General features: G+C 42.1%; 14 non-coding genes across 14 annotated transcripts; 10 read left to right on the forward strand and 4 right to left on the reverse strand.

The window, feature by feature from the left end:
• Positions 1-154: 154 nt before the first annotated feature.
• Positions 155-228, forward strand: TRNAT-AGU (transfer RNA threonine (anticodon AGU)). Its single transcript has one exon. It is a non-coding gene; the product is annotated as a tRNA-Thr (tRNA).
• A 1,199-nt stretch (positions 229-1,427) lies between these two features.
• Positions 1,428-1,501, forward strand: TRNAT-AGU (transfer RNA threonine (anticodon AGU)). The gene has a single exon. It is a non-coding gene; the product is annotated as a tRNA-Thr (tRNA).
• Positions 1,502-2,692: 1,191 nt separating this feature from the next.
• TRNAT-AGU (transfer RNA threonine (anticodon AGU)) lies at positions 2,693-2,766 on the forward strand. Its single transcript has one exon. It is a non-coding gene; the product is annotated as a tRNA-Thr (tRNA).
• Positions 2,767-3,965: 1,199 nt separating this feature from the next.
• On the forward strand, positions 3,966-4,039 carry TRNAT-AGU (transfer RNA threonine (anticodon AGU)). The gene has a single exon. It is a non-coding gene; the product is annotated as a tRNA-Thr (tRNA).
• A 1,190-nt stretch (positions 4,040-5,229) lies between these two features.
• TRNAT-AGU (transfer RNA threonine (anticodon AGU)) lies at positions 5,230-5,303 on the forward strand. Its single transcript has one exon. It is a non-coding gene; the product is annotated as a tRNA-Thr (tRNA).
• Positions 5,304-6,502: 1,199 nt separating this feature from the next.
• Positions 6,503-6,576, forward strand: TRNAT-AGU (transfer RNA threonine (anticodon AGU)). The gene has a single exon. It is a non-coding gene; the product is annotated as a tRNA-Thr (tRNA).
• A 1,191-nt stretch (positions 6,577-7,767) lies between these two features.
• TRNAT-AGU (transfer RNA threonine (anticodon AGU)) lies at positions 7,768-7,841 on the forward strand. Its single transcript has one exon. It is a non-coding gene; the product is annotated as a tRNA-Thr (tRNA).
• Positions 7,842-8,406: 565 nt separating this feature from the next.
• TRNAS-GCU (transfer RNA serine (anticodon GCU)) lies at positions 8,407-8,488 on the reverse strand. The gene has a single exon. It is a non-coding gene; the product is annotated as a tRNA-Ser (tRNA).
• Positions 8,489-9,071: 583 nt separating this feature from the next.
• Positions 9,072-9,145, forward strand: TRNAI-AAU (transfer RNA isoleucine (anticodon AAU)). The gene has a single exon. It is a non-coding gene; the product is annotated as a tRNA-Ile (tRNA).
• Positions 9,146-9,710: 565 nt separating this feature from the next.
• On the reverse strand, positions 9,711-9,792 carry TRNAS-GCU (transfer RNA serine (anticodon GCU)). Its single transcript has one exon. It is a non-coding gene; the product is annotated as a tRNA-Ser (tRNA).
• Positions 9,793-10,375: 583 nt separating this feature from the next.
• On the forward strand, positions 10,376-10,449 carry TRNAT-AGU (transfer RNA threonine (anticodon AGU)). Its single transcript has one exon. It is a non-coding gene; the product is annotated as a tRNA-Thr (tRNA).
• Positions 10,450-11,020: 571 nt separating this feature from the next.
• On the reverse strand, positions 11,021-11,102 carry TRNAS-GCU (transfer RNA serine (anticodon GCU)). The gene has a single exon. It is a non-coding gene; the product is annotated as a tRNA-Ser (tRNA).
• A 13,418-nt stretch (positions 11,103-24,520) lies between these two features.
• TRNAS-GCU (transfer RNA serine (anticodon GCU)) lies at positions 24,521-24,602 on the reverse strand. Its single transcript has one exon. It is a non-coding gene; the product is annotated as a tRNA-Ser (tRNA).
• Positions 24,603-26,495: 1,893 nt separating this feature from the next.
• Positions 26,496-26,569, forward strand: TRNAT-AGU (transfer RNA threonine (anticodon AGU)). Its single transcript has one exon. It is a non-coding gene; the product is annotated as a tRNA-Thr (tRNA).
• The last annotated feature ends 524 nt before the right edge of the window (positions 26,570-27,093 follow it).

Here is a 27,093-nt window from a genome sequence, read left to right on the forward strand (position 1 = left end):
AGAAAATACTCGGTTTCTTAATTGCCATGACTGAGAGCGACATCTTATTCAATGCTTCTGCTGTGCGTGGAATGGAACTGAAGCTCAATTAACCACTTGAAATTATCGATTAGTGACTAAATCTTCCCTGGCTTTCCCATCCTCACCAGCTTGTGGTGCTGTGGCTTAGTTGGTTAAAGCGCCTGTCTAGTAAACAGGAGATCTTGAGTTCAAATCTCAACAGTGCCTTCTTTTCATCTTCTCAGTATGAAGCTTTCTATCCTCATAGTGGGACAACATCAAATTGGCCATTGCTAAGTCTCTGTGATAGTGCAATAGTGGGAGTAAGAATCTGCTGTAAGTGCTAAAGAGGAAGAAAGATGGAAACAAGCATGAAAAAAGTAAAACCAGTGGATTTTATTTTACTATTTTGAAATGCCTCCTCCTTACGTATCTGACTCTCTAAGCAAAGTTTGATAGCAGCCTTCTTGAATCGTAGAAGATTTAAACTTTCATGTTTGAAGAATTCATTGCTTGGGCAGAAAATAAAACCTTGAGCTGGAAACTTAAAAGAATCAGAAAAGAAATAGAACAGATTGAATTCAAAGCCATGCATGCATAGCTCAATCTCTTAACTGCATTGTTAATGTATCATCTTAACTACACAGCCAACTTGCCTGCATGAACATGTAGAAACCAGACGATAGGACTATAGCAGCTTTCTTGAAAGAGAAAAGAATCAACTTTCATGCTTGAAGTATACACCATTTTGCCTAAAAATGAAAGCAAATCTTGTCAAAAGGAAAGAAGCAGATTATACCGACAAGGATGGGATTCGAACCCATGCATGCAGAGCACAATGGATTAGCAGTCCATCGTCTACATGCCCAAGTCTAAATTAGGAGGTAAGATCTTATGAGGATTTTAAGCTGTCAGGGTGTTTTTGCTGAAGATTGTATAAAGGCTTTTGGCAGTGTGGCCTCATCTCATCTCCTAGAGTATCTATTGTCTAAAGTTAGATTAGGACAAACCTTATCAGAAATGAACCAGTGCAAAGGGTTTTAATAGCAACTTATCAATCATTCCTAATTGTTTCTACTTTTGGCACTGCAGTGGCATTCTTTCAATCTGTCTATTCTGTCTCATGACTGGGAAGCAAAACAAGTCCCAATTTCCAGCTGTGATAAAAGATGGATCATTTAATTATGGAACTTCAAATCCCAAGCCCTTGTTCTCGATACAGCTTCGGTCGCATTCTGCAAATTTGTCATGGTCCTTTTCGAGAATGCTCTTCAGAAAATACTCGGTTTCTTAATTGCCATGACTGAGAGCGACATCTTATTCAATGCTTCTGCTGTGCGTGGAATGGAACTGAAGCTCAATTAACCACTTGAAATTATCGATTAGTGACTAAATCTTCCCTGGCTTTCCCATCCTCACCAGCTTGTGGTGCTGTGGCTTAGTTGGTTAAAGCGCCTGTCTAGTAAACAGGAGATCCTGAGCTCGAATCTCAACAGTGCCATCTTCTCAGTATGAAGCTTTCTATCCTCATAGTGGGACAACATCAAATTAGCCATTGCTAAGTCTCTGTGATAGTGCAATAGTGGGAGTAAGAATCTGCTGTAAGTGCTAAAGAGGAAGAAAGATGGAATCAAGCATGAAAAAAGTAAAACCAGTGGATTTTATTTTACTATTTTGAAATGCCTCCTCCTTACGTATCTGACTCTCTAAGCAAAGTTTGATAGCAGCCTTCTTGAATGGTAGAAGATTTAAACTTTCATGTTTGAAAAATTCATTGCTTGGGCAGAAAATAAAACCTTGAGCTGGAAACTTAAAAGAATCAGAAAAGAAATAGGACAGATTGAATTTAAAGCCATGCATGCATAGCTCAATCTCTTAACTGCATTGTTAATGTATCATCTTAACTACACAGCCAACTTGCCTGCATGAACATGTAGAAACCAGACGATAGGACTATAGCAGCTTTCTTGAAAGAGAAAAGAATCAACTTTCATGCTTGAAGTATACACCATTTTGCCTAAAAATGAAAGCCAATCTTGTCAAAGGGAAAGAAGCAGATTATACCGACGAGGATGGGATTCAAACCCATGCATGCAGAGTACAATGGATTAGCAGTCCATTGTCTACATGCCCAAGTCTAAATTAGGAGGTAAGATCTCATGAGGATTTTAAGCTGTCAGGGTGTTTTTGCTGAAGATTGTATAAAGGCTTTTGGCAGTGTGGCGTCATCTCATCTCCTAGAGTATCTATTGTCTAAAGTTAGATTAGGACAAACCTTATCAGAAATGAACCAGTGCAAAGGGTTTTAATAGCAACTTATCAATCATTCCTAATTGTTTCTACTTTTGGCACTGCAGTGGCATTCTTTCAATCTGTCTATTCTGTCTCATGACTGGGAAGCAAAACAAGTCCCAATTTCCAGCTGTGATAAAAGATGGATCATTTAATTATGGAACTTCAAATCCCAAGCCCTTGTTCTCGATACAGCTTCGGTCGCATTCTGCAAATTTGTCATGGTCCTTTTCGAGAATGCTCTTCAGAAAATACTCGGTTTCTTAATTGCCATGACTGAGAGCGACATCTTATTCAATGCTTCTGCTGTGCGTGGAATGGAACTGAAGCTCAATTAACCACTTGAAATTATCGATTAGTGACTAAATCTTCCCTGGCTTTCCCATCCTCACCAGCTTGTGGTGCTGTGGCTTAGTTGGTTAAAGCGCCTGTCTAGTAAACAGGAGATCCTGAGTTCAAATCTCAACAGTGCCTTCTTTTCATCTTCTCAGTATGAAGCTTTCTATCCTCATAGTGGGACAACATCAAATTGGCCATTGCTAAGTCTCTGTGATAGTGCAATAGTGGGAGTAAGAATCTGCTGTAAGTGCTAAAGAGGAAGAAAGATGGAATCAAGCATGAAAAAAGTAAAACCAGTGGATTTTATTTTACTATTTTGAAATGCCTCCTCCTTACGTATCTGACTCTCTAAGCAAAGTTTGATAGCAGCCTTCTTGAATGGTAGAAGATTTAAACTTTCATGTTTGAAGAATTCATTGCTTGGGCAGAAAATAAAACCTTGAGCTGGAAACTTAAAAGAATCAGAAAAGAAATAGGACAGATTGAATTTAAAGCCATGCATGCATAGCTCAATCTCTTAACTGCATTGTTAATGTATCATCTTAACTACACAGCCAACTTGCCTGCATGAACATGTAGAAACCAGACGATAGGACTATAGCAGCTTTCTTGAAAGAGAAAAGAATCAACTTTCATGCTTGAAGTATACACCATTTTGCCTAAAAATGAAAGCCAATCTTGTCAAAGGGAAAGAAGCAGATTATACCGACGAGGATGGGATTCGAACCCATGCATGCAGAGTACAATGGATTAGCAGTCCATCGTCTACATGCCCAAGTCTAAATTAGGAGGTAAGATCTCATGAGGATTTTAAGCTGTCAGGGTGTTTTTGCTGAAGATTGTATAAAGGCTTTTGGCAGTGTGGCGTCATCTCATCTCCTAGAGTATCTATTGTCTAAAGTTAGATTAGGACAAACCTTATCAGAAATGAACCAGTGCAAAGGGTTTTAATAGCAACTTATCAATCATTCCTAATTGTTTCTACTTTTGGCACTGCAGTGGCATTCTTTCAATCTGTCTATTCTGTCTCATGACTGGGAAGCAAAACAAGTCCCAATTTCCAGCTGTGATAAAAGATGGATCATTTAATTATGGAACTTCAAATCCCAAGCCCTTGTTCTCGATACAGCTTCGGTCGCATTCTGCAAATTTGTCATGGTCCTTTTCGAGAATGCTCTTCAGAAAATACTCGGTTTCTTAATTGCCATGACTGAGAGCGACATCTTATTCAATGCTTCTGCTGTGCGTGGAATGGAACTGAAGCTCAATTAACCACTTGAAATTATCGATTAGTGACTAAATCTTCCCTGGCTTTCCCATCCTCACCAGCTTGTGGTGCTGTGGCTTAGTTGGTTAAAGCGCCTGTCTAGTAAACAGGAGATCCTGAGCTCGAATCTCAACAGTGCCATCTTCTCAGTATGAAGCTTTCTATCCTCATAGTGGGACAACATCAAATTAGCCATTGCTAAGTCTCTGTGATAGTGCAATAGTGGGAGTAAGAATCTGCTGTAAGTGCTAAAGAGGAAGAAAGATGGAATCAAGCATGAAAAAAGTAAAACCAGTGGATTTTATTTTACTATTTTGAAATGCCTCCTCCTTACGTATCTGACTCTCTAAGCAAAGTTTGATAGCAGCCTTCTTGAATGGTAGAAGATTTAAACTTTCATGTTTGAAAAATTCATTGCTTGGGCAGAAAATAAAACCTTGAGCTGGAAACTTAAAAGAATCAGAAAAGAAATAGGACAGATTGAATTTAAAGCCATGCATGCATAGCTCAATCTCTTAACTGCATTGTTAATGTATCATCTTAACTACACAGCCAACTTGCTGCATGAACATGTAGAAACCAGACGATAGGACTATAGCAGCTTTCTTGAAAGAGAAAAGAATCAACTTTCATGCTTGAAGTATACACCATTTTGCCTAAAAATGAAAGCCAATCTTGTCAAAGGGAAAGAAGCAGATTATACCGACGAGGATGGGATTCAAACCCATGCATGCAGAGTACAATGGATTAGCAGTCCATTGTCTACATGCCCAAGTCTAAATTAGGAGGTAAGATCTCATGAGGATTTTAAGCTGTCAGGGTGTTTTTGCTGAAGATTGTATAAAGGCTTTTGGCAGTGTGGCGTCATCTCATCTCCTAGAGTATCTATTGTCTAAAGTTAGATTAGGACAAACCTTATCAGAAATGAACCAGTGCAAAGGGTTTTAATAGCAACTTATCAATCATTCCTAATTGTTTCTACTTTTGGCACTGCAGTGGCATTCTTTCAATCTGTCTATTCTGTCTCATGACTGGGAAGCAAAACAAGTCCCAATTTCCAGCTGTGATAAAAGATGGATCATTTAATTATGGAACTTCAAATCCCAAGCCCTTGTTCTCGATACAGCTTCGGTCGCATTCTGCAAATTTGTCATGGTCCTTTTCGAGAATGCTCTTCAGAAAATACTCGGTTTCTTAATTGCCATGACTGAGAGCGACATCTTATTCAATGCTTCTGCTGTGCGTGGAATGGAACTGAAGCTCAATTAACCACTTGAAATTATCGATTAGTGACTAAATCTTCCCTGGCTTTCCCATCCTCACCAGCTTGTGGTGCTGTGGCTTAGTTGGTTAAAGCGCCTGTCTAGTAAACAGGAGATCCTGAGTTCGAATCTCAACAGTGCCTTCTTTTCATATTCTCAGTATGAAGCTTTCTATCCTCATAGTGGGACAACATCAAATTGGCCATTGCTAAGTCTCTGTGATAGTGCAATAGTGGGAGTAAGAATCTGCTGTAAGTGCTAAAGAGGAAGAAAGATGGAAACAAGCATGAAAAAATTAAAACCAGTGGATTTTATTTTACTATTTTGAAATGCCTCCTCCTTACGTATCTGACTCTCTAAGCAAAGTTTGATAGCAGCCTTCTTGAATGGTAGAAGATTTAAACTTTCATGTTTGAAGAATTCATTGCTTGGGCAGAAAATAAAACCTTGAGCTGGAAACTTAAAAGAATCAGAAAAGAAATAGAACAGATTGAATTCAAAGCCATGCATGCATAGCTCAATCTCTTAACTGCATTGTTAATGTATCATCTTAACTACACAGCCAACTTGCCTGCATGAACATGTAGAAACCAGACGATAGGACTATAGCAGCTTTCTTGAAAGAGAAAAGAATCAACTTTCATGCTTGAAGTATACACCATTTTGCCTAAAAATGAAAGCCAATCTTGTCAAAAGGAAAGAAGCAGATTATACCGACGAGGATGGGATTCGAACCCATGCATGCAGAGTACAATGGATTAGCAGTCCATCGTCTACATGCCCAAGTCTAAATTAGGAGGTAAGATCTCATGAGGATTTTAAGCTGTCAGGGTGTTTTTGCTGAAGATTGTATAAAGGCTTTTGGCAGTGTGGCGTCATCTCATCTCCTAGAGTATCTATTGTCTAAAGTTAGATTAGGACAAACCTTATCAGAAATGAACCAGTGCAAAGGGTTTTAATAGCAACTTATCAATCATTCCTAATTGTTTCTACTTTTGGCACTGCAGTGGCATTCTTTCAATCTGTCTATTCTGTCTCATGACTGGGAAGCAAAACAAGTCCCAATTTCCAGCTGTGATAAAACATGGATCATTTAATTATGGAACTTCAAATCCCAAGCCCTTGTTCTCGATACAGCTTCGGTCACATTCTGCAAATTTGTCATGGTCCTTTTCGAGAATGCTCTTCAGAAAATACTCGGTTTCTTAATTGCCATGACTGAGAGCGACATCTTATTCAATGCTTCTGCTGTGCGTGGAATGGAACTGAAGCTCAATTAACCACTTGAAATTATCGATTAGTGACTAAATCTTCCCTGGCTTTCCCATCCTCACCAGCTTGTGGTGCTGTGGCTTAGTTGGTTAAAGCACCTGTCTAGTAAACAGGAGATCCTGAGCTCGAATCTCAACAGTGCCATCTTCTCAGTATGAAGCTTTCTATCCTCAGAGTGGGACAACATCAAATTAGCCATTGCTAAGTCTCTGTGATAGTGCAATAGTGGGAGTAAGAATCTGCTGTAAGTGCTAAAGAGGAAGAAAGATGGAATCAAGCATGAAAAAAGTAAAACCAGTGGATTTTATTTTACTATTTTGAAATGCCTCCTCCTTACGTATCTGACTCTCTAAGCAAAGTTTGATAGCAGCCTTCTTGAATGGTAGAAGATTTAAACTTTCATGTTTGAAAAATTCATTGCTTGGGCAGAAAATAAAACCTTGAGCTGGAAACTTAAAAGAATCAGAAAAGAAATAGGACAGATTGAATTTAAAGCCATGCATGCATAGCTCAATCTCTTAACTGCATTGTTAATGTATCATCTTAACTACACAGCCAACTTGCCTGCATGAACATGTAGAAACCAGACGATAGGACTATAGCAGCTTTCTTGAAAGAGAAAAGAATCAACTTTCATGCTTGAAGTATACACCATTTTGCCTAAAAATGAAAGCCAATCTTGTCAAAGGGAAAGAAGCAGATTATACCGACGAGGATGGGATTCAAACCCATGCATTCAGAGTACAATGGATTAGCAGTCCATTGTCTACATGCCCAAGTCTAAATTAGGAGGTAAGATCTCATGAGGATTTTAAGCTGTCAGGGTGTTTTTGCTGAAGATTGTATAAAGGCTTTTGGCAGTGTGGCGTCATCTCATCTCCTAGAGTATCTATTGTCTAAAGTTAGATTAGGACAAACCTTATCAGAAATGAACCAGTGCAAAGGGTTTTAATAGCAACTTATCAATCATTCCTAATTGTTTCTACTTTTGGCACTGCAGTGGCATTCTTTCAATCTGTCTATTCTGTCTCATGACTGGGAAGCAAAACAAGTCCCAATTTCCAGCTGTGATAAAAGATGGATCATTTAATTATGGAACTTCAAATCCCAAGCCCTTGTTCTCGATACAGCTTCGGTCGCATTCTGCAAATTTGTCATGGTCCTTTTCGAGAATGCTCTTCAGAAAATACTCGGTTTCTTAATTGCCATGACTGAGAGCGACATCTTATTCAATGCTTCTGCTGTGCGTGGAATGGAACTGAAGCTCAATTAACCACTTGAAATTATCGATTAGTGACTAAATCTTCCCTGGCTTTTCCATCCTCACCAGCTTGTGGTGCTGTGGCTTAGTTGGTTAAAGTGCCTGTCTAGTAAACAGGAGATCCTGAGTTCAAATCTCAACAGTGCCTTCTTTTCATCTTCTCAGTATGAAGCTTTCTATCCTCATAGTGGGACAACATCAATATGGCCATTGCTAAGTCTCTGTGATAGTGTAATAGTGGGAGTAAGAATCTGCTCTAAGTGCTAAAGAGGAAGAAAGATGGAATCAAGCATGAAAAAAGTAAAACCAGTGGATTTTATTTTACTATTTTGAAATGCCTCCTCCTTACGTATCTGACTGTCTAAGCAAAGTTTGATAGCAGCCTTCTTGAATGGTAGAAGATTTAAACTTTCATGTTTGAAGAATTCATTGCTTGGGCAGAAAATAAAACCGTGAGCTGGAAACTTAAAAGAATCAGAAAAGAAATAGGACAGATTGAATTCAAAGCCATGCATGCATAGCTCAATCTCTTAACTGCATTGTTAATGTATCATCTTAACTACACAGCCAACTTGCCTGCATGAACATGTAGAAACCAGACGATAGGACTATAGCAGCTTTCTTGAAAGAGAAAAGAATCAACTTTCATGCTTGAAGTATACACCATTTTGCCTAAAAATGAAAGCCAATCTTGTCAAAGAAGCAGATAATACCGACGAGGATGGGATTCGAACCCATGCATGCAGAGCACAATGAATTAGCATTCCATCGCCTTAACCACTCGGCCACCTCGTCTACATGACCAAGTTTAAATTAGGAGGTAAGATCTCATGAGGATTTTAAGCTGTCAGGGTGTTTTTGCTGAATATTGTATAAAGGCTTTTGGCAGTATGGCCTCATCTCATCTCCTAGAGTATCTATTGTCTAAAGTTAGATTAGGACAAACCTTATCAGAAATGAACCAGTGCAAAGGGTTTTAATAGCAACTTATCAATCATTCCTAATTGTTTCTACTTTTGGCACTGCAGTGGCATTCTTTCAATCTGTCTATTCTGTCTCATGACTGGGAAGCAAAACAAGTCCCAATTTCCAGCTGTGATAAAAGATGGATCATTTAATTATGGAACTTCAAATCCCAAGCCCTTGTTCTCGATACAGCTTCGGTCGCATTCTGCAAATTTGTCATGGTCCTTTTCGAGAATGCTCTTCAAAAAATACTCAGTTTCTTAATTGCCATGACTGAGAGCGACATCTTATTCAATGCTTCTGCTGTGCGTGGAATGGAACTGAAGCTTAATGTTGTTTTGCTCAATTAACCACTTGAAATTATCGATTAGTGACTAAATCTTCCCTGGCTTTCCCATCCTCACCAGCTTGTGGTGCTGTGGCTTAGTTGGTTAAAGTGCCTGTCTAATAAACAGGAGATCCTGAGTTCAAATCTCAGCAGTGCCTTCTTTTCATCTTCTCGGTATGAAGCTTTCTTTCCTCATAGTGGGACAACATCAAATTGGCCTTTGCTAAGTCTGTGTGATAGTGCAATAGTGGGAGTAAGAATCTGCTATAAGTGCTAAAGAGGAAGAAAGATGGAATCAAGCATGAAAAAAGTAAAACCTGTGGATTTTATTTTACTATTTTGAAATGCCTCCTCCTTACGTATCTGACTCTCTAAGCAAAGTTTGATAGCAGCCTTCTTGAATGGTAGAAGATTTAAACTTTCATGTTTGAAGAATTCATTGCTTGGGCAGAAAATAAAACCTTGAGCTGGAAACTTAAAAGAATCAGAAAAGAAATAGGACAGATTGAATTCAAAGCCATGCATGCAAAGCTCAATCTCTTAACTGCATTGTTAATGTATCATCTTAACTACACAGACAACTTGCCTGCATGAACATGTAGAAACCAGACTATAGGACTATAGCAGCTTTCTTGAAAGAGAAAAGAATCAACTTTCATGCTTGAAGTATACACCATTTTGCCTAAAAATGAAAGCCAATCTTGTCAAAGAAGCAGATAATACCGACGAGGATGGGATTCGAACCCATGCATGCAGAGCACAATGAATTAGCATTCCATCACCTTAACCACTCGGCCACCTCGTCTACATGACCAAGTTTAAATTAGGAGGTAAGATCTCATGAGGATTTTAAGCTGTCAGGGTGTTTTTGCTGAATATTGTATAAAGGCTTTTGGCAGTATGGCCTCATCTCATCTCCTAGAGTATCTATTGTCTAAAGTTAGATTAGGACAAACCTTATCAGAAATGAACCAGTGCAAAGGGTTTTAATAGCAATTTATCAATCATTCCTAATTGTTTCTACTTTTGGCACTGCAGTGGCATTCTTTCAATCTGTCTATTCTGTCTCATGACTGGGAAGCAAAACAAGTCCCAATTTCCAGCTGTGATAAAAGATGGATCATTTAATTATGGAACTTCAAATCCCAAGCCCTTGTTCTCGATACAGCTTCGGTCGCATTCTGCAAATTTGTCATGGTCATTTTCGGAAATGCTCTTCAAAAAATACTCAGTTTCTTAATTGCCATGACTGAGAGCGACATCTTATTCAATGCTTCTGCTGTGCGTGGAATGGAACTGAAGCTTAATGTTGTTTTGCTCAATTAACCACTTGAAATTATCGATTAGTGACTAAATCTTCCCTGGCTTTCCCATCCTCACCAGCTTGTGGTGCTGTGGCTTAGTTGGTTAAAGTGCCTGTCTAGTAAACAGGAGATCCTGAGTTCAAATCTCAGCAGTGCCTTCTTTTCATCTTCTCGGTATGAAGCTTTCTATCCTCATAGTGGGACAACATCAAATTGGCCTTTGCTAAGTCTCTGTGATAGTGCAATAGTGGGAGTAAGAATCTGGTATAAGTGCTAAAGAGGAAGAAAGATGGAATCAAGCATGAAAAAAGTAAAACCTGTGGATTATATTTTACTATTTTGAAATGCCTCCTCCTTACGTATCTGACTCTCTAAGCAAAGTTTGATAGCAGCCTTCTTGAATGGTAGAAGATTTAAACTTTCATGTTTGAAGAATTCATTGCTTGGGCAGAAAATAAAACCTTGAGCTGGAAACTTAAAAGAATCAGAAAAAAAATAGGACAGATTGAATTCAAAGCCATGCATGCATAGCTCAATCTCTTAACTGCATTGTTAATGTATCATCTTAACTACACAGACAACTTGCCTGCATGAACATGTAGAAACCAGACTATAGGACTATAGCAGCTTTCTTGAAAGAGAAAAGAATCAACTTTCATGCTTGAAGTATACACCATTTTGCCTAAAAATTAAAGCCAATCTTGTCAAAGGGAAAGAAGCAGATTATACCGACGAGGACGGGATTTGAACCCATGCATGCAGAGCACAATGGATTAGCAGTCCATCGCCTTAACCACTCGGCCACCTCGTCTACATGACAAAGTTTAAATTAGGAAGTAAGATCTCATGAGAATTTTAAGCTGTCAGGGTGTTTTTGCTGAATATTGTATAAAGGCTTTTGGCAGTATGGCCTCATCTCATCTCCTAGAGTATCTATTGTCTAAAGTTAGATTAGGACAAACCTTATCAGAAATGAACCAGTGCAAAGGGTTTTAATAGCAACTTATCAATCATTCCTAATTGTTTCTACTTTTGGCACTGCAGTGGCATTCTTTCAATCTGTCTATTCTGTCTCATGACTGGGAAGCAAAACAAGTCCCAATTTCCAGCTGTGATAAAAGATGGATCATTTAATTATGGAACTTCAAATCCCAAGCCCTTGTTCTCGATACAGCTTCTGTCTCTTTCTGCAAATTTGTCATGTTCCTATTCGAGAATGCTTTTCAAAAAATACTCGGTTTCTTAATTGCCATGACTGAGAGCGACATCTTATTCAATGCTTCTGCTGTGCGTGGAATGGAACTGAAACTCAATGTTGTTTTGCTCAATTAACCACTTGAAATTATCGATTAGTGACTAAATCTTCCCTGGCTTTCCCATGCTCACCAGCTTGTGGTGCTGTGGCTTAGTTGATTAAAGTGCCAGTCAAGTAAAGAGAATATCCTGAGTTTAAATCTCAGCAGTGTCTTCTTTTCATCTTCTCAGTATGAAGCTTTCTATCCTCATAGTGGGACAACATCAAATTGGCTTTTGCTAAGTCTCTGTGATAGTGCAATCGTGGGAGTAAGAATCTGCTATAAGTGCTAAAGAGGAAGAAAGATGGAATCAAGCATGAAAAAAGTAAAACCAGTGGATTTTATTTTACTATTTTGAAATGCCTCCTCCTTACGTATCTGACTCTCTAAGCAAAGTTTGATAGCAGCCTTCTTGAATGGTAGAAGATTTAAACTTTCATGTTTGAAGAATTCATTGCTTGGGCAGAAAAAAAAACCTTGAGCTGGAAACTTAAAAGAATCAGAAAAGAAATAGGACAGATTGAATTCAAAGCCATGCATGCATAGCTTAATCTCTTAACTGCATTGTTAATGTATCATCTTAACTACACAGCCAACTTGCCTGCATGAACATGTAGAAACCAGACGATAGGACTATAGCAGCTTTCTTGAAAGAGAAAAGAATCAACTTTCATGCTTGAAGTATACACCATTTTGCCTAAAAATGAATGCCAATCTTGTCAAAGGGAAAGAAACAGATTAAACCGACAAGAATGGGATTTGAACCCATGCATGCAGAGCACAATGGATTAGCAGTCCATCACCTTAACCACTCGGCCACATCATCTACATGACCAAGTCTGAATTAGGAGGTAAGATCTCAAGAGGATTGTAAGCTGTCAGGGTATTTTTGCTGAAGATTGTATAAAGGCTTTTGGCAGTGTGGCCTCATCTCTAGTGTTGAGCCACCCCCGTAGTGTTCGAGTTCGGTTCGGTTCATCGAACTGTTCGTCGAACACCTTCGAACACCGTTAAAACCAATGGCAGCCAAACAAAAACACATAGAAACACATAGAAAACACCTTCAAAGGTGTCCAAAAGCTGACAAACTGCTCAGAAGACACAACTAACACATGGAAAAGTGACAAGTACATATAGTCATTCGAAAAGAAAAGAGTTGGAGGAGTAAAAGGAGGGGGAGACACAGATATAGGCATGTCATGCCCTTCTAAAATCCAAAAAGTGAGAAGCCGAGACGGCCAGTCCGCTCCTGCCCGTGCCACCTCCGTGTCGCCGGGTTTGTGCCAGAGCCGCGGTGAACCCTGACGGCCAGCCCCCCTCTCCCAATACTGGTGCCTGTCCGCTGGTGGGTCGAGAGAGCCCCCCTGTGGTGGAGGCAGCTCTAAGCTTTTTAATTTAAATTGTCCCTCTAATTTGAATGAATACACTTTAAATCCATTTACAAGGATCTATTGGAGGGCAAGTCTCATGCCAGCAGCCGCGTAATTCCAGCTCCAGTAGCGTCCACTAAAGCTGCTGCAGTTAAAAAGCTTTTATAAGGATCGAGCTCGGCTGTCCACCGCAAGGCATCCTAGTGCCAGTCCCAGCCCCTATGCCTTGGGGTGCCTCCTGATGCTCTTCACTAAGTATCCCGTGGTCCCGAAGCATTTCCTTTGAAAAAATTAAGTGTCCAAACTACAGGTGGTGTAGCTTGCTTAACAGCCGGGATAATCCGCTGACTAGCAGACACTGCTACTAGGCACAAAGTATTTCCTGGGCTAGATGCAGTTAAAAATTTGTAAGTAGATACTCTCGTTGGATGCTGAGAAAGCATTCCATAGAGTCTCCTGGCACGCCATATATGATTCTCTTAAAAAGCTTGGGGTAGGGGTCTAGGGGACCCTTTTATAGCCAAAATCACAGCCCTGTATCACAATACGTCACCTAGGCTGAAGATAAATGGAACTGTAGCACCGAGGGCTCGGTTGCTACAGACGTATTGCACCTCACCCAGAGGTGTGATATCTCACTCTCAGATAAGGATGGAGTGTGGATCAGGACCCGACACCTGCATGCATTACACCACATTGCCGTGGGGCAGGGCGACCAATATGCCCCTGAGATGGGCACGACAGTCCCTGTCCCTGGCTGGAGTGGGGGGAGGGAACACTGAGGAAGGGGAACCCTGCAGTGCAGGAGCAGGGAGGAAGCAGTTCCTGGGTGCATTGAGAAGGGAGTATAAAAGGTGGGCACCATCTTAGTTCAGTGCAGAGAAGTCTGAGCAGAAGTGGCAGGGAGCAGGGGCTCTGCATGAGCTCTGCTCCGGAGGCGGGCCTAGTAACAGAGGCCCAGGCCTGCAAGAGGGAGAAGGAAGGAAGAGGAGCGGAGAAGGCTCCAGGAACGAGGAATGAAGGGATCCCAGGGGTGCGGACGGGCGAGTCGCCACCGCACGCCCGAATCCACCTGCGTGGAGGGGTCAGGCCAAAGGGGGAGACCAGTCCCCGAACTAGTGGAGGCAGGAAACGACCCTCAGCTAGAAACCGGAGGCTCTGACATTTTATGTGGCGCAGCCCCTTGCTCCACCCACTAGGAAGGCACCACATAGGGTCAGGGAAACTGGCGCCAAGTTTACCAAGAGGAGGCCCGAGGCAGCCGGACAGAAGTGTTGGTAAGAAAGGCCAGACAAAGGACACACAAAGGGGGTCCTGTGAAGCGCGCCAAAGTTATCTGGGAGTTGTCTGAGCCCCTCACCTGGTGAGCACAGTACGACGTGGGCAGCCGTTACCTGCAGACGTGGTCTGGATAATAAGAACTGTGAGTAAAGGCCCTGAACTGCATCACTGACTCCGTGTCGTTACTGCTGCTGCCCTGCACCATCACCCCCATCCTCCGCATACACTGCCCTGAGGCTATACTCCTCCCGTGGGGAGTTATGCTACGCTCTGCTGCACCCACAACACCAGCCTTAGCGGTCTGCCCTGTAGCGGCGGTTCACTCTGACCGCAATCCACGGGTGGCGTAGTCGGACATTTAAACATCAAAACCACATAAATAGTTCCGCCACTGGTTTGACCGCCCTGAGCCACGGAACCGGATCGCCGCCACGAAGACTACAACCACCAGCATCCACCAAAAAGGGTCCGGCTCCGGGTGTCCCAAGGCCCAGGGGGTGCGTCAGAACATTTTCATCACCTTTCACAATCACCAATGGGACAAGGCAGGGATGTCCTCTGTCCCCTCTCTTATACATCCTAGTGACGGAGCACCTGCTCTCATCAATTCGCCATAACCCCAATATTAGGTGGATTGAGGTGGGAGGCACCGAGTACAAGTGCTCTCTATTTGCTGATGATGTCCTAGTATATATCACTCAATCACATATATCCATCCCTGCTGTTATGGCTGAAATAGATCACTTTGTTACATGGTAAAATTTTAAAATCAATGCAGCGAAGTCTGAGGCCCTCGATGTCTCCCTCCCTAAATCCATATAGGATTCCATCCAGTCCAACTTTCCCTTTGCCTGGCCCTCACAGGGTATCAAATACTTAGGAATTCCTATTCATAGAGACCTCTCCCATCTATGTTATCTTAATTTTGGGCCCTTTATTTAACAATTCCATACAGACCACGGTTGGCAAGTTAGAACTGTAAGATTCACTACGTGAACCACTGGTGTTTTGTGGAAAAGCACATGTACACCGCGTTCCAAATTATTATGCAAAAAGTGTTTAGGAGTGATAAGGGAAGAATTTGTTTGTTTGTCAGTTAAACTCATTGATGGTGATGTGTGTCAGGGCTCTTTATATCACTGTAAGCAATTGCAGACACCTGTGCTAATTAGTTTGGCAGGTGTGTCCAATAAAGGCAAGACTACTTAAGAAGGCTCTCTCACATTATTAAGCAGCCTACATTTTCTGCCAAAATGGGAAAGAAAAAGGATGTGTAGGCTGCTGAGAAGCAACAAATTGTGGAGTGTTTAGGTCAAGGCATGACTACAATCAACATTGTGCGATGATCAGGATGAAGTGTCTTGGCAATCAAGAAGTATGTAGCTGATTCACAGTACACACGTGTGCGTGCTGATAAGGGCAAATTGAGGACTCTTTCCTACAGGCAATTACGTCAGGTTGAAAGAGCAGCGGCAAAAAAGCCTTGTCATAGCAGCAGACAAGTTTTTGAAGCTGCTTGTGCCTCCAACGTCCCCCGAACAACAAGATGCAGGGTCCTTCAGAGGTTTGCAGCTGTGCATACGCCATCCTGTCGACCTCCTCTATCCACTTCACACAAGCAGAAACGGCTCCAGTGGGCCAAACGTTACATGAAGACTGATTTCAAAACTGTTTTGTTCACGGATGAGTGCCGTGCAGCGCTCGATGGTCCAGATGAATGGAGTGGAGGATGGCTGGTTGATGGACACCCCACGCAAACACGGCTACAGCGCCAACAAGGAGGAGGTTGAGTAATGTTTTGGGCTGGAATCATGGGGAGAGAGATTGTCGGCCCCTTTAGGATCCCTGAAGGCGCTAAAGATGAACTCCATAATGTATGTGGATTTTCTCAAACAGCACTTCCTGCCATGGTTCAAGAAGAAGAACCGTGTATTTCACAGCAAGATCATTTTTCTGCATGATAATGCACCATCTCATGCTGCACATAAAACATCTGCATCTCTGGCTGATATGGGCATAAAAGGGGACAAACTTATGGTGTGACCCCCATGCTCCCCTGACCTCTACCCCATTCAGAACCTTTGGAGCATCATTAAAAGGAGTGTCTATGATGGCGGGAGGCAGTTCACATCTAAGCAACAGCTCTGGGAGGGTATTCTGTCCTCATGCAAAACAATTGAAGCAGAAACCATCCAAAACCTGACAAATTCAATGGACGAGAGAGTTCAGAAGCTCCTTTCGAACAAGGGGTCCTATGTGAAAATGTAACATCACCTAGAATAAAGTTTTGAGTTGAAAACTGTTTGATTTCAGTTTCTAACAACCTGCTAATGCTTATAATTTCAAAAATGACCATTTTTTTGGTCTTTATTAAAATGAAAAGGTTGATCGAAAAGTTTGGGGGATCTAAGAGTGTGGCAACCCAGTAGTCATGATTACTTCGAATTCTGACAATATGAGGGTCATGCTGCAGGTAGTGCAGCAAGAAGGCACTTATGTGTCTTGCGCATCTCGGAGCCCCAAAATTATTTTCCGGGCTAGATGCAGCTAAAAATTATTTTTAATTTTAAATCTGGTGAAGCTTATTATAGATGGCCTAATAGGATCAGTGCTGCACACTGCTACAAAGCCCAAATTATTTTCCAGTCAAGATACAGATAAACATGATTAGTAATTTGAAAGCTTAAAACGGTTGGTAGGGTGATTTTAACCAATCATCAAGCTTTTACTCTCCCCAGGATGACACAGGGGTAGAAAAGTCGTTTCGGATCCATGATTTGTTCATCTTTATGAACGTGAGTCTGTCTACATTATCAGTGGAGAGCCGCGTGCGCTTATCTGTCAGCACACCACCAGCAGCGCTGAACACACGTTCAGACAGAACGCTGGCTGCGGGGCATGACAAGATCTCCAAGGCGTAAGTGGCTAGCTCCGGCCATTTATCCAGATTGGAAGCCCAAAAAGAGCAAGGGTCCAGTGACACAGTCGTGGCTTCAATGTTTACTTGGAGATACTCCTGTACCATCGTCTCTAGGCGTTGACTATGTGTCAGACTTCTTGTCTCCTGTGGCCTTGCAAAGGATGGGCTAAAAAAGTGGTGAAATGATTCCGCAAAATTGATGTTACCAGCAGATACTGTGGTTCTGTTACGGTTTGAGTGCTGAACACTTGACGGTCCCACGGTTGGCAAGTTGGAACTGTGAGATTCACTACGTGCACCACTGGTATTTTGTGGAAAAGCACATGTAAGATTCTGCAACAGTCTCTGCTGATACTCCTGCATGCGTGCATCCCTTTCTATGGCAGGAATAATTTCTGCAAATTTACTTTTGTACCGGGGATCTAACAGTGTGGCAACCCAGTAGTCAGGATTATTTCTAATTCTCACAATTCGAGGGTCATGTTGCAGGTAGTGCAGCAAGAAGGCACTCATGTGTGTTGCGCATCCAGGAGCACCAAGTCCCTGTTGTGTTGGTGGCGAGGTAACAATCATGCTTCCTTCCTCTGTCCTCTCCCCCCAACCTCGCACAACAGAAATGTGATCAAGGTCTCCCTCATCTGATGAGTCTTCCATCAGTTCGTCCTCCACTTCTTCCTGGGCTCCTGCACCTTCCTCACTAGTTTGGCTGCTACCATGCGCCCTGGTTAAACCATCTCCCCCACCCTCACATGCCTGCCGCCTTGGTGCTGCCGACCGTCTGGACCTTGCAGATGTTAGCCCTTCCGCATACAACTCCTCCTCCTCTACTTCCTCCACCTCCTCTTGTGCCACCACCTGACTCCGAATTCTGTTTAACATGTGCTCCAGCATGTAAATCACCGGAATAGTCATGCTGATAATGGCATCGTCAGCACTAAACATCTTCGTCGCCATTTCAAAACTGTGCAGAAGGGTGCATAGGTCCCTGATCTGAGACCACTCCTCCAGCGTGATTTGCCCCACCTCTGAATCTCGTTGGCCCAGGCTATACGTCAGAACGTATTGCACCAGGGCTTGTCGGTGCTGCCACAGTCGCTGCAACATGTGCAGAGTTGAATTCCACCGGGTAGGCACATCGCATTTTAGCCGGTGAAGTGGCAGGCCCAACGACTTCTGTAGAGATGTAAGTCGCTGAGCTGCGGGATGCGAACGGCGGAAGTGAGCACACAGCGACCGTGCCCTCTGCAGAAGGCCATCTAGTCTGGGATAGTGGGCTAAAAATTGCTGGACAACCAGGTTCAACACGTGAGCCATACAAGGCACGTGTGTGACATTGCCCCGGCGAAGGGCCGCACCCAGGTTTGCAGCATTGTCGCACACGGCCTTCCCTGGTTTCAGGTCCAGTGGAGACAACCATTCATGAAATTGGTTCTCCAGAGCTGACCACAACTCCTCAGCTGTGTGACTCACATTTCCCAGACATTTCAATGTAAAAACCGCCTGATGACGTTGAGCCCTACTGCCAGCATAGTAAGGAGGTGTGCAGGATCCCTTCTGCGCAGTTAGAAAGCTTGTGGCATGACCAGACAGGCTTTGGGTGCAGGTGGAAGACCGAGAGGAGGTTGAGGAGGCAGAAGCAGTGGAGGAAAAATGACATAAAGAGGATTGACGCACAACTCGTGGGGACGGCAAGACTTGGACAGCAGCCCCTTGTCCTGCTGTCACCATAGTTACCCAGTGCCCAGTCAGCGACATGTAACGCCCCTGTCCATGCCTACTCGTCCAAGTGTCTGTGGTGAAATGCACCCTGTCACACACAGAGTTTCTCAAAGAAGCGGTGATGTTGTGTGCGACATGCTGGTGGAGCGCAGGCACACCTTTCTTTGAGAAGTAGTGCCGACTGGGCATCTGGTACTGGGGCACTGCGACGGACATAAGGTCTCGAAAATCCTCTGTGTCCACCAGGCGGAAAGGCAGCATTTCTGTAGCCAAGAGCTTGCAGATGGTGAAATTCAACCTCTTAGCTTTCTCATGGCTAGGAGGAAATGGTCTTTTACTTGTCCACATCTGAGGGACCGAGGGCTGGCTATTGTGCTTAGACGGGGTTGATAAGGGTGTCCCCGGCAAACTGCCGGTCTGTGAGGAAGATGCAGGCGGACATGTTAGGTTGCCTTGATCCAAAGGTGGTGCTATCGATGTCGGACAGCGCTCAAGACCAGCTGGTGTTACCACCTCCAAAGAAAATGATGACCTGCCAATCACGCTGGCTGTTGCGGGTAAAGAGGTGGCAGGTCTGCGCCCCAAAACAGGTGTGACTGCTGTCCCCCCAGTCACAGAGGATGAAGAGGCCGCGGATGCACAAGATATGGCAGACGGTGGTTGACCCGGCCGGCTAGACCGCATTGTAGCACACTGAGCTTCCCACTGCAACTTATGCTTCATGTCCATGTGCCGGTTCATGCATGAAGTACTCAAACTATGTATTTTTTGGCCGATACTTAGCTTTTGCTGACAAATGTTACAGATAACACGAGTTGGGTCATCTTTATCGATCTGAAAAAATGCCCAGGCTATGCAAGGCTTAGCACCCATGCGACCTGAAGAGCCACCACGACTTGTGGTCAGAGGCAGAGTTGTGTTTGAGGATGCAGTTGTTGACGTGCTTCCAGTACTACGTCTCTGTCCAGGAAGGCGCAACCTGACCTCGTCGTCACTAGCATCTTCCTCCACCTCCTCTGCTGACCTCATCTCTTGGCTGACTGTGGGTTGACAGTAAGTGGGATCTCCGACCTCATCATCATCACCCTGTGCGTTATCACACCCGTCGTCCTCAGAGCCAACCTGTTCCTGCCCTGACAAAAAACTAAAGTTGTCGCTCCAATCAGGTATTTGAGTCTTATCATCGTCTTCCTCATTGTCTCCACCAACAGGAGTTACAGTTTGGGAATGAGGGTCTACATTATGGTCAGAACCTTCTGCGTCTGGTCCTGGATCCGACTCATAAAGATTCTGGGCATCAGTGCAGATCATTTCCTCGTCTGGATTCACAGAAGCGCTGGAGTCGACCTCTGATTCCCAGGCTATAGTATGAGTAAACAGCTCTGCAGACTCAACCATCTGTTCTACCTCATACTCAGACGGGCAGCTGGAGATTTGGGAGCTGTGAGGAAGCAAGTGCGATTTGGGTGACACCTTTGAGGACTGGAGTATTTGTGATGTTGAAGTTGATGTGGAGGAGAGCCCACTTAAAGGAGCACTTGATATCCGTTGAAGCACCTGCTGTTTTTGTGCCTCATCTGGAATTTGTAGCGATTGGCGTGGCCGTAAGAAAGGGATCTTATCACATTGTCCGCTAAAAGAAGTAGAAATTTTAGTTTGGCTGGAAGATGGTCTTTCTTCTGCACCTACCCCACGGACACAACCTTTTTTCCCCTTCCCAACACGCCTATTCCCCTTTCCACCAGCAGCAGGCCTTTTTCCACTCATTTTGGTGGTTAACTAATTCACAACTCTGGAGTTGTTTGCACAAAAAAACAATGGATGGTAACCGAGCAGAGCTGAGTGGCCAAACTGTGGTATTAGGCCAAAACTATTGGCTGGGTTAGATGCAGAAAAAAATTATTTTTAATTTGCAACCTGATGGAGGTCAGTATAGATGGACTAATAGACCAAGTCCCACACACCGCTAGAAGCCCAAATATTTTTTCAGAGCTAGATGCAGAAAATTTTTTTATTCAATTTGCAACCTGATGGAGGTCAGTATAGATGGACTAATAGACCAAGTCCCACACACCGCTAGAAGCCCAAATATTTTTTCAGAGCTAGATGCAGAAATTTTTTTTATTCAATTTGCAACCTGATGGAGGTCAGTATAGATGGACTAATAGACCAAGTCCCACACACTGCTAGAAGCCCAAATATTTTTTCAGAGCTAGATGCAGAAAAAAATTATTTTTAATTTGCAACCTGATGGAGGTCAGTATAGATGGACTAATAGACCAAGTCCCACACACTGCTAGAAGCCCAAATATTTTTTCAGAGCTAGATGCAGAAAAAAATTATTTTTAATTTGCAACCTGATGGAGGTCAGTATAGATGGACTAATAGACCAAGTCCCACACACTGCTAGAAGCCCAAATATTTTTTCAGAGCTAGATGCAGAAAAAAAATATTTTTAATTTGCAACCGGATGGAGGTCAGTATAGATGGACTAATAGACCAAGTCCCACACACCGCTAGAAGCCCAAATATTTTTTCAGAGCTAGATGCAGAAATTTTTTTTATTCAATTTGCAACCTGATGGAGGTCAGTATAGATGGACTAATAGACCAAGTCCCACACACTGCTAGAAGCCCAAATATTTTTTCAGAGCTAGATGCAGAAAAAAATTATTTTTAATTTGCAACCTGATGGAGGTCAGTATAGATGGACTAATAGACCAAGTCCCACACACCGCTAGAAGCCCAAATATTTTTTCAGAGCTAGATGCAGAAAAAAATTATATTCAATTTGCAACCTGCTGGACGTCAGTATAGAAGGACTAATAGAACAAGTCCCACACACTGCTAGAAGCCCAAATATTTTTTCAGAGCTAGATGCAGAAAAAAATTATTTTTAATTTGCAACCTGATGGAGGTCAGTATAGATGGACTAATAGACCAAGTCCCACACACCGATAGAAGCCCAAATATTTTTTCAGAGCTAGATGCAGAAATTTTTTTTATTCAATTTGCAACCTGATGGAGGTCAGTATAGATGGACTAATAGACCAAGTCCCACACACTGCTAGAAGCCCAAATATTTTTTCAGAGCTAGATGCAGAAAAAAATTATTTTTAATTTGCAACCTGATGGAGGTCAGTATAGATGGACTAATAGAACAAGGCCCACACGCTGCTAGAAGCCCAAATATTTTTTCAGAGATAAATGAAGAAAAAAAGTATTTTTAATTTGCAACCTGATGGAGGTCAGTATAGATGGACTAATAGACCAAGTCCCACACACTGCTAGAAGCCCAAATATTTTTTCAGAGCTAGATGCAGAAAAAAAATATTTTTAATTTGCAACCTGATGGAGGTCAGTATAGATGGACTAATAGACCAAGTCCCACACACTGCTAGAAGCCCAAATATTTTTTCAGAGCTAGATGCAGAAAAAAATTATTTTTAATTTGCAACCTGATGGAGGTCAGTATAGATGGACTAATAGACCAAGTCCCACACACCGCTAGAAGCCCAAATATTTTTTCAGAGCTACATGCAGAAAAAAATTATATTCAGTTTGCAACCTGATGGAGGTCAGTATAGATGGACTAATAGAATGATGCTATGCCCAAAAGATTTTACTTCACTAGGTGCAGTAAAAAAATTGGTATTCTATACACAGGTGGTATATCTTGCAACACAGATAGGCTACTCCACTGACTAACACATTCTGCAATAGGCCAAAAAGGATTAGCTTTGCTAGATTCAGCCAAATGCTGTGAAAAAAACTTGCACAGCACTGGCACAGACCTGCCTGGCAAAAACTGATAGGAACTGATGTAACCTAGTCCTGAAAAGGACTCCAATTACAATTAGTCTTTACTCCCACAATCTATCTATTTAAGAGCACAGACCTGCCTGATAAAAGTCGTAGGAAATGCTGTAACCTAGTCCTTAAAAGGACTGCAATCACAACTATTCCCTACTCCCAAGCTATCTGTATATTTGTGCGAAAATTGGCTTGAAATTAACAAGGTATAGCGCACACAGCAACAGCGGTGCCGTCTAACACGCAGCTGCAGCAGTGAGAAAATGGTGGCGACGGGGAAAATGGCTTGGTCTTATAGGGCAAGGACATGTGACATACACTGCCAATCACACATGCCCTTGCTTGTGTGAAAAAAAGCACTTCGCTCCGTGTGTGCGCTGCTGATAGGCTGACAGATTGCACCTCCCCACTGCAAATGCGGGAAAGAGAAAAAAAAATGGAGATCTTCATTGTTCCTGCAGAGATCCATCCCCTGCCCCTCCCCCCGCCCCGCTGTACACTCAAACTGCGTATTAACATTAATTTTCATCATTACTGAGAAAAAATCCAGTTATGATTTTGGCGCACGAACAGTTATCGAACATAACCTCAAACAGCCGAATTTTTCTCAAATTGTTCGTGTTCGCCAACCGGCTCGAACACCGCCCAAAACAGCTCGAATTTGAGATTGGCGAACAGTTCGAGTAGAACAACGCTCATCTCTACTCATCTCATCTCCTAGAGTATCTATTGTCTAAAGTTAGATTAGGACACACCTTATCAGAAATGAACCAGTGCAAAGGGTTTTAATAGCAACTTATCAATCATTCCTAATTGTTTCTACTTTTGGCACTGCAGTGGCATTCTTTCAATCTGTCTATTCTGTCTCATGACTGGGAAGCAAAACAAGTCCCAATTTCCAGCTGTGATAAAAGATGGATCATTTCATTATGGAACTTCAAATCCAAAGCCCTTGTTCTCGATACAGCTTCGGTCGCATTCTGCAAATTTGTCATGGTCCTTTTCGAGAATGCTCTTCAAAAAATACTCGGTTTCTTAATTGCCATGACTGAGAGCGACATCTTATTCAATGCTTCTGCTGTGCGTGGAATGGAACTGAAGCTCAATGTTGTTTTGCTCAATTAACCACTTGAAATTATCGATTAGTGACTAAATCTTCCCTGGCTTTCCCATGCTCACCAGCTTGTGGTGCTGTGGCTTAGTTGATTAAAGTGCCAGTCTAGTAAACAGAAGATCCTCAGTTAAAATCTCAGCAGTGTCTTCTTTTCATCTTCTCAGTATGAAGCTTTATATCCTCATAGTGGGACAACATCAAATTGGCCTTTGCTAAGTCTCTGTGATAGTGCAATAGTGGGAGTAAGAATCTGGTATTAGTGCTAAAGAGGAAGAAAGATGGAATCAAGCATGAAAAAAGTAAAACCAGTGGATTTTATTTTACTATTTTGAAATGCCTCCTCCTTACGTATCTGACTCTCTAAGCAAAGTTTGATAGCAGCCTTCTTGAATGGTAGAAGATTTAAACTTTCATGTTTGAAGAATTCATTGCTTGGGCAGAAAATAAAACCTTGAGCTGGAAACTTAAAAGAATCAGAAAAGAAATAGGACAGATTGAATTCAAAGCCATGCACGCATAGCTTAATCTCTTAACTGCATTGTTAATGTATCATCTTAACTACACAGCCAACTTGCCTGCATGAACATGTACAAACCAGACGATAGGACTATAGCAGCTTTCTTGAAAGAGAAAAGAATCAACTTTCATGCTTGAAGTATACACCATTTTGCCTAAAAATGAAAGCCAATCTTGTCAAAGGGAAAGAAGCAGATTAAACCGACGAGGATGGGATTTGAACCCATGCATGCAGAGCACAATGGATTAGCAGTCCATCACCTTAACCACTCGGCCACCTCATCTACATGACCAAGTTTGAATTAGGAGGTAAGATCTCAAGAGGATTGTAAGCTGTCAGGGTATTTTTGCTAAAGATTGTATAAAGGCTTTTGGCAGTGTGGCCTCATCTCATCTCCTAGAGTATCTATTGTCTAAAGTTAGATTAGGACAAACCTTAGCAGAAATGAACCAGTGTAAAGGGTTTTAATAGCAACTTATCAATCATTCCTAATTGTTTCTACTTTTGGCACTGCAGTGGCATTCTTTCAATCTGTCTATTCTGTCTCATGACTGGGAAGCAAAACAAGTCCCAATTTCCAGCTGTGATAAAAGATGGATCATTTCATTATGGAACTTCAAATCCCAAGCCCTTGTTCTCGATACAGCTTCGGTCGCATTCTGCAAATTTGTCATGGTCCTTTTCGAGAATGCTCTTCAAAAAATACTCGGTTTCTTAATTGCCATGACTGAGAGCGACATCTTATTCAATGCTTCTGCTGTGCGTGGAATGGAACTGAAGCTCAATGTTGTTTTGCTCAATTAACCACTTGAAATTATCGATTAGTGACTAAATCTTCCCTGGCTTTCCCATGCTCACCAGCTTGTGGTGCTGTGGCTTAGTTGATTAAAGTGCCAGTCTAGTAAACAGAAGATCCTCAGTTCAAATCTCAGCAGTGTCTTCTTTTCATCTTCTCAGTATGAAGCTTTCTATCCTCATAGTGGGACAACATCAAATTGGCCTTTGCTAAGTCTCTGTGATAGTGCAATAGTGGGAGTAAGAATCTGGTATAAGTGCTAAAGAGGAAGAAAGATGGAATCAAGCATGAAAAAAGTAAAACCAGTGGATTTTATTTTACTATTTTGAAATGCCTCCTCCTTACGTATCTGACTCTCTAAGCAAAGTTTGATAGCAGCCTTCTTGAATGGTAGAAGATTTAAACTTTCATGTTTGAAGAATTCATTGCTTGGGCAGAAAATAAAACCTTGAGCTGGAAACTTAAAAGAATCAGAAAAGAAATAGGACAGATTGAATTCAAAGCCATGCATGCATAGCTCAATCTCTTAACTTCATTGTTAATGTATCATCTTAACTACACAGCCAACTTGCCTGCATGAACATGTAGAAACCAGACGATAAGACTATAGCAGCTTTCTTGAAAGAGAAAAGAATCAACTTTCATGCTTGAAGTATACACCATTTTGCCTAAAAATGAAAGCCAATCTTGTCAAAAGGTAAGAAGCAGACTATACCGACGAGGATGGGATTCAAACCCATGCATGCAGAGCACAATGGATTAGCAGTCCATCGCCTTAACCACTAGGGCACCTTGTCTACATGACCAAATTTAAATTAGGAGGTAAGATCTCATGAGGATTTTAAGATGTCAGGGTGTTTTTGCTGAAGATTGTATAAAGGCTTTTGGCAGTGTGGCCTCATCCCATCTCCTAGAGTATCTATTGTCTAAAGTAAGATTAGGACACACCTTATCAGAAATGAACCAGTGCAAAGGGTTTTAATAGCAACTTATCAATCATTCCTAATTGTTTCTACTTTTGGCACTGCAGTGGCATTCTTTCAATCTGTCTATTCTGTCTCATGACTGGGAAGCAAAACAAGTCCCAATTTCCAGCTGTGATAAAAGATGGATCATTTAATTATGGAACTTCAAATCCCAAGCCCTTGTTCTCGATACAGCTTCGGTCGCATTCTGCAAATTTGTCATGGTCCTTTTCGAGAATGCTCTTCAAAAAATACTCGGTTTCTTAATTGCCATGACTGAGAGCGACATCTTATTCAATGCTTCTGCTGTGCGTGGAATGGAACTGAAGCTCAATGTTGTTTTGCTCAATTAACCACTTGAAATTATCGATTAGTGACTTAATCTTCCCTGGCTTTCCCATCCTCACCAGCTTGTGGTGCTGTGGCTTAGTTGGTTAAAGCGCCTGTCTAGTAAACAGCAGATCCTGAGTTCAAATCTCAGCAGTGCCTTCTTTTCATCTTCTCAGTATGAAGCTTTCTATCCTCATAGTGGGACAACATCAAATTGGCTTTTGCTAAGTCTCAGTGATAGTGCAATAGTGGGAGTAAGAATCTGGTATAAGTGCTAAAGAGGAAGAAAGATGAAATCAAGCATGAAAAAAGTAAAACCAGTGGATTTTATTTTACTATTTTGAAATGCCTCCTCCTTACGTATCTGACTCACTAAGCAAAGTTTGATAGCAGCCTTCTTGAATGGTAGAAGATTTAAACTTTCATGTTTGAAGAATTCATTGCTTGGGCAGAAAATAAAACCTTGAGCTGGAAACTTAAAAGAATCAGAAAAGAAATAGGACAGATTGAATTCAAAGCCATGCATGCATAGCTCAATCTCTTAACTTCATTGTTAATGTATCATCTTAACTACACAGCCAACTTGCCTGCATGAACATGTAGAAACCAGACGATAAGACTATAGCAGCTTTCTTGAAAGAGAAAAGAATCAACTTTCATGCTTGAAGTATACACCATTTTGC

Source organism: Phyllobates terribilis, unplaced genomic scaffold (assembly GCF_046119375.1).
Source record: "Phyllobates terribilis strain yellow unplaced genomic scaffold, ASM4611937v1 Scaffold_9__5_contigs__length_417890890, whole genome shotgun sequence".
Taxonomy (NCBI): domain Eukaryota; kingdom Metazoa; phylum Chordata; class Amphibia; order Anura; family Dendrobatidae; genus Phyllobates; species Phyllobates terribilis.